Below are 7,306 nucleotides of genomic sequence, written 5' to 3'. Positions count from 1 at the left end.
GGATGTGGGATTGACTCAGCCCCTTGCCGGCCGGCAAGGGTCTTATATTTTGAGTGCTGCCCGGACCTCCCTTGGTCCCTCTTCCATGCCTGCCTGTAGAGCCGGACGGCATTGGTCAGGAAGCCTGAATTAGATTCTCCCCTTCCTTATATGCACTCTTTCGGATTGCCGGGCTTGGAGGTAGTGTACACTCTTATCCCGGCATCCATCCTATTTTCTTCTAGTGCTGTACCCGACCCGGCTGCCGGCCTATGAGGCCGGCAGCCGGGCGGGTGTAGTCCTCTGGTTCTTTTGCTGCCGACTGGCATCGGTCCTGTACCTTTGCCGGCCGGCTAATGTCAGCCCTTGTCTGCCGGTCACCAAGAATGTGGCCGGCAGCTGGGTACTACCTTGTGTAGTTGCCGGCCGCCAATTGCATGTGCCGGCCGGCAGCAATTGCCGGCCGGCACATGCATTTGAACCAGAGTTCTGCCGCCTTATAGCTGTTAAGTAGTATACTTTAAAGCTAGTCATGGTGTGTGCCGGCCGGCACGTAACCTCCTATACTGTACCAGTATTCTTCAATATAACATATACTGTAAGAAGAAAACTACAGTATGGGATTTGGTACAGCACTGTGTGTTCTAACACTTTTGTGTTTTCTTGCACAAGTCCTTTGCTGTTGCCCTACAGATAGGAAAGTGAGTTCTTTCCTGTCTATTATCCAGGATTTTAAAATCATTGCTTAGGTGTGGGCTCCACCTGTTTCCTCTGGAAACTTTGCATTGGTTACTCTAGAAGAGATTAACCATTTGATTTTATTATCTGGAAGGCTGCAACAATGGGTTGTGAGGGAAACACAAGTGTGTGTCTTTCCTTTCTGAATTGTTATGCTATACTATGCATATACAGTGATACATAGTTCACTTGATACTCATGGAAATTTCTTCTCTTTACAGGAGGACCTTCCGAAGTGCGGAAATGTTTTCTGCAACGTCCGCAGCAAGAATCTCTGCGAACATGAGTTTTGTAGGAGACACGCAGCATGCGCTGTCTCCAAGGATGATCTCCAGTATTGGGACCCTCAGGTAAGTACTGTGTGCACTAACCTGATTACTGAGGCCTTTGATTCCCCTAGGACGGCGGAATCAAGGGATATAGCAAGGGAGAAGCTTCGTACCTGGGTAAGGAGCTTCCAAAAGAACACCTCTGGCCCTTATCTTCCAAGTGAGAAGATGAGGGCGTATCTTTTCCCTAAGGCATCAGCTGATGCTGTGATTCCCCAGCCTCAAGAGGAGATCCCCCAAAGTCAGATCCAGGTGGATGCTGAAGTCGCGGTCGCGATGCAAGACATCCAGTTAGATGACAGGATGTCTGACGTGGACAAGCGTTTGGAAGAAGACCTCCTGGCAGAAGGCCAGGATGAAGTTCAAGCCCCGGACGTCGTAGAGGAAGAGGTCGACGAGGTGTCGGCTACTCCGGTTCAGATTCCGGAGCCTATTCCCTCAATATCGGCCGGTCTCCCAGTAGAGCTGGGACAGGCCCTCTCTTCTATTGTTGGAATGATCCAACAAATGCAGAAGGAGAATCAGGAGAAGGCGGCTGCAATGGAACTGTGGATGCAGAGCCTTGCAGAATCACATGGGCCCCAGAAAAGGCTCAATGTGAAAGACCTTCCCTTGTGCTCAGATGCTAAACCATGTGTCCGGCTGAGGAAGGAACCAGCTTCAAAGGAGGAGACAGAGCCGAAGGAGGTCATAGTGATGGACCATACTAAGGCTCAAGCTCTGCTTTCATCCTCGTTGAAAGAGAGGGGCTTCTCTAACTCAAAAGTAGCTGCATTGAGCAAGAAGCTCCCTTCCTTTGTGTCCTCTCCTGCTAAAGCCTTCCCCTTTTTACAGAAAGGGTTTGCGGCTGTACTAAAAGCAGTCGAGGCCGACAAGCCTTGCCCGTCCCTGAAGGAGTGTAAACCCTTGTCGCTGGCCCTACCTATGGACCACAAAGACTGGAAGGACGTCCATCTTACGTTCTCAGTTGGGAAGTTGGAGGCTGATATCGCCGGACGTCAGTTCGGCGAGGACCTCCCTAAGCTGTCTGACTTTCTCTTGCAGAGAGAGTTCAAGACAAAAGAAAGACTGGCTGCCTCAATGTTTCTTCAGACTACTCTTGAGACGATGGCAAGTGACCTCAAGGTCCATGAAATGTTCATGGTGGTGGCCAAGACTCATCTGGCTACAGTGACGAAGGACCTTTATGGCTTCGTCAAGGCGAGGAGAGCTTGTAGGGAGTTCGTGTTCACCTCGGCTACGGTGAGGCACGAGCCAAGGAAACTAATCTCCTCCAACATTTGGGGTAAAGACCTTTTCCCTACCGATTTGGTCAAAGTAGTAGTTGATAAGGCCGCCTTGCAGAATAGAAACCTTCTCCAGAAGTGGGGCCTGGCTATCAAAAGAAAGACTTCCCCGGATGAAGGTCCTCAACCAAAGAGGAAGACTATGAGGACTAGGCTACCGTTTCAGCCAGCCAAGCCTTTTAGACAGCAACAGCAACTGCAATTGCCATTGCCTCCAGTGCCCCAGATCGTGGCACAAACCCCGACCACTTTTCAGTAGGTACCCCAGGCCGTGTCGACACAGTCCAAGGCATTCACCCCATCGTTCGAAGGGCAGTCTACCTCCTTTCGAGCAAAGCCTAGAGGGGCACCCAAAGGCTCGTCTGGGTGACCCTCAAGGGGAAGGGGATTCAGGGGTGGTCGTGGTCAGGGAGGCAAGACCTCGGGTCGGCAGTCCAAGTGGGATGATACCGGTAGGAGGGACACTTCTGAAATTTCGGGATCGGTGGACCTTCGATCCCTGGGCCCACAGCCTACTCAAGAATTGACTGGGCTGGAGCTGGTACAGCACTCCACCCCCGAGCCTTCGGGTTTTCCAACATTCCACCCCCGTTCTGGAGGAGTACGTTCAAGAACTGTTGGAGAAAAATGTGATCCGAAAGGTGAAGTCCATCAAATTCCAAGGGAGGCTGTTTTGTGTTCCCAAGAAAAACTTGGAAAAGCTCAGAGTCATTCTGGACTTGTCGCCACTCAACAAGTTCATTTTGTATTACAGATTCAAGATGCTAACACTGCAACACATAAGGACCTTACTGCCCAAGAGGGAATATTCCGTCTCTATAGACCTGTCAGACGCCTATTGGCACATTCCAATCAACCGTCGATTCTCCCCCTACCAAGGGTTCTGGCTACAACGAAGACTATACGCCTTCAGAGCCATGCCATTCGGGCTAAACATAGCCCCAAGGATTTTTACGAAGCTTGCGAGCGTAGCTCTCAAACAATTACGCCTAAGGGGAATTCAGGTAGTAGCCTACCTGGACGACTGGTTGGTGTGGGCAGCATCCGAGGAAGAATGCTTGCAAGCTTCCAGTCAAGTGATCTAGTTCCTACAGTACCTAGGTTTCAAGATCAACAGATAAAAGTCTCGACTTTCTCCATCTCAAAAGTTCCAGTGGCTGGGAATCCACTGGGACCTTTTGTCACACCGTTTCTCCATCCCGGCGAAGAAAAGGAAGGAGATAGCGGGTTCTGTCAAGAGACTTCTAAATTCCGAAAGGATATCAAGACGCGAACAAGAGAGGGTACTGAGCTCTCTCCAGTTAGCTTCGGTGACAGACCCAGTGCTAAGAGCACAGCTAAAGGATGCAACCGGAGTTTGGAGAAGTTATGCATCAATCGTGCGAAGAGATCTGAGAAGACCAGTTCCGCTTCGGCTACGTACTCTTCTCAGGCCTTGGTCCCAAGCCAGACTTCTAAAGAAGTCGGTTCTTCTTCAGCCACCTCCCCCGTCGGTGACGATTCACTCAGGCGCCTCGAGGGAGGGATGGGGAGGTCACTCTCATCGGAAAAAAGTCCAGGGGACTTGGTCCAAGCTATTCAAGACCTTTCACATAAACTTTCTAGAAGCTATGGCAGTGCTCCTTACCTTAAAGAAAGTTTCCCCGCGTCACTCGATCCACATAAGGTTGGTGATAGACAGCGAGGTAGTTGTGAGATGCTTGAATCAACAAGGATCGAGGTCACCACCCCTCAACCTGGTGATGTTGGCCATCTTCCGATTTGCGGAAAAGAAGAAGTGGTACCTGTCGGCAGTTCACCTTCAAGGAGTCGGCAATGTGACTGTAGACGCTCTATCCAGGTTCACACCGATAGAGTTGGAATGATCCTTAGACGCAGGATCATTCTCCTTCATTCTGAATCAAGTCCCAGAACTGCAGATAGACCTCTTTGCGACGAAAGACAACAAGAAGTTGCCCCTGTACGTGTCCCCGTACGAGGACCCCTTAGCGGAAGCAGTGGACGTGATGTCCTTCAACTGGAACAGAGGGTCCAGGATTTATCTGTTCCCTCCTCACAACCTTCTGTTGAGGGTCCTCAACAAACTGAGATCCTTCAAGGGGGTAGTGGCAATAGTAGCCCACAAGTGGCCGAACAGCGTGTGGTTCCCCCCGGCATTGGAACTACAGCTGAAGTTTGTACCGCTACCAGATCCAGTTCTGACCCAGCGAGTCCAGAAGTCGACTGTCTGCGCTTCATTACGGAAAACCCGGACCCTGCAGCTCATGATTTTCTCTCCCTAGCGGTGAGAAAGCGTTTCGGGATTTCGAAAGCCAGCATAGACTTCCTAGAGGAATATAAGTGCAAATCTACTAGAAGGCAATATGAGTCATCTTGGAGAAAATGGTTGGCCTTTGTCAAGGCGAAGATTCCGCAGGAGATCTCAACAGTCTTCTGCTTATCTTCTTCATCCACCTCCATGGTCAAGGATTGGCAGCTAACACGATTTCAGCGTGTAAGTCTGCTTTGACAAGACCCATTCTATATGCCTTCCAGGTCGACCTAGGTAACGAGTTCTTTAATAAAGTTCCTAAAGCCTGTGCTAGGCTCAGATCTTCAGTACCTCCAAAGGCCATTTCATGGTCTTTAGACAAAGTTCTTCATTTCGGTTCTCTGTTGAGCAATGAAGAGTGTGCGTTAAAGGATTTGACACAAAAAGTTATTTTCCTATTTGCACTCGCGTCCGGGGCCAGGGTTAGTGAGATTGTAGCCCTCTCGAGAGAGGCAGGTCGTGTTCAGTTCCTGGATGGGGGAGAACTGAACCTGTTTCTGGATCCTACGTTTCTCGCCAAGAATGAGTTACCCACCAACAGGTGGGGTCCCTGGAGAATCTGCCCTCTGAAAGAAGATGCATCTCTATGTTCAGTAGAATGCCTAAAGGTCTATCTTCATAGAACTTCAGACTTCAAGGGTGGTCAACTATTCAGGGGAGAAACATCAGGCTCAAATTTATCTCTGAATCAACTCAGAGCGAAAATCACATATTTTATTCGCAGAGCGGATCCTGACAGTACACCCGCAGGTCACGATCCGAGGAAAGTTGCCTCATCCTTAAATTTCTTTAATTGTATGGATTTTGAACATCTCCGTTCATACACTGGATGGAAATCTTCCAGAGCGTTCTTTCGCCACTATGCGAAGCAAGTAGAGGAACTAAAGAGATCTGTGGTAGCAGTGGGTCGCGTCGTTAACCCTACTGTTTAACTCTGCGAGGAACAGTGGTTTTAATTGGGACGATTAATTCCAGGGTAGTGTGTAGTTACATACTGTACTACAAACTAAGTGAGGGCACTGAGTTGCCCATGTAGACTGTTCTATTTCCAAAGGTGAACCTAGCATAAGTGCAGACATGTGTGCCGAGCGTTTCTAACGCTAATGTCATTGATTTGTAATATAGACTTTTATGACTTTGGTACCTCGGTATCTTAAAAGTGGCATTTAATGTGTTTTCTTTCAGATAAACAAGTTCTGTTTACTATCATACTTATGCTTAAATTTTGGGTTATCCTCTTCTTATATATATATATATATATATATATATATATATATATATATATATATATATATATATATATATATATATATATATATATATATATATATATATATATATATATATATTGTGGTTAACCTGTCTGTTTATTGTCTGTCAATGAACTTGTTCTTGAGAACCTTGCATCTCCTTCACCTGTGTCAATTTATTGGTATAATTGAGCATTCATTCTATGTACCTTATCTGGGATAATTCTGATAGAATTGTTCCTTTATGCAAGCTATGTTGCATTGGTTTATGCTTTCCCTTAACGGGAGTACCCCATCCCATAAGGGGACTATGGCGGTTTTACTAGTTTCCTCCTATGCGGATATAAACCTTTGTCCAATACAAGTATTGTGCGGAGAACTGGTCGATATTTCATATTGACGCAGTGGTTCTTTACAAACTATGCTTTACTTAGTATAGGGCGAGACCACTATATTAGCTTGCCTGGTATTCATACATAGGTATATGTACTCTTCGAGACTTTTCCAGAGTCTAGTAGGACTCTTCCCTGTAGGGGGGGATAAAGCTCTAACATGGTTTATTGTTAGTTGAAAAGATGTATAACGGTAACATCTTAGGTCTCTAGGTCTAGTCGACCGGGAAAAATTACATCCGGGGAGTACGGCACGTTCTGAGAATCCACAGATACAGTAATGCTCTGGTATACTTCCATCAGAACGACATGGCTTGAGCCCAAAAAACGGATTTTGAGCGAAGCGAAAAATCTATTTTTGGGTGAGATGGCCATGTCGTCCTGATGGACCCGCCCTTGCCTTTCTAAGAAAGGGCTGTAGGACCCCTCCCTACATACAGTATCTGTAGCACCTCGTGTACGCTACAAGGAATACAGATGGCGCCAGGATTGGCGCCAGGCACGCTTACGAATCGGGAGATAGGGAGCCTTGGGAGCGGCTCCCCCTTTTTCTTCGCTGAATTCGTTTCTTGCCAATTGCCCCCTGCGAGACGAAATCTCTGTTCGGGATGCAGATTGCCATGTGGCGTGTCAAGAATACGTCCTCTGATATGTCGCGATATCCCTTTCAGGAGGGATATTCGCTCCAGGAGTTAGAATTCTGGTACCTTAAGGTAAATTCTCTAGGAATATCGCCGTAGTTGTAATATACCCTAGGAAGCTACCCTTTAGGAACTTCCATCAGGACGACATGGCCATCTCACCCAAGAATAGATTTTTCGCTTCGCTCAAAATCCGTTATATGGGTCTAGGACTTTCAGCCATGGTCATTTCGCCGCGGCCATTTTGCTCTGGCGATCTCGCCACATTCCATTCTACCGTGGACTATTTTGCAAAAGGTGGAATTGCTGCAAAGGTTCTTTCAACTAATTTGAAAAATTGAAAAAATGTATTAGTATTCATAATTATATATATATATATA

The sequence above is a fragment of the Palaemon carinicauda genome, chromosome 5 (assembly GCF_036898095.1).
Source record: "Palaemon carinicauda isolate YSFRI2023 chromosome 5, ASM3689809v2, whole genome shotgun sequence".
NCBI classification, from domain to species: domain Eukaryota; kingdom Metazoa; phylum Arthropoda; class Malacostraca; order Decapoda; family Palaemonidae; genus Palaemon; species Palaemon carinicauda.
Note: the sequence above shows the minus strand (reverse complement) of the source record.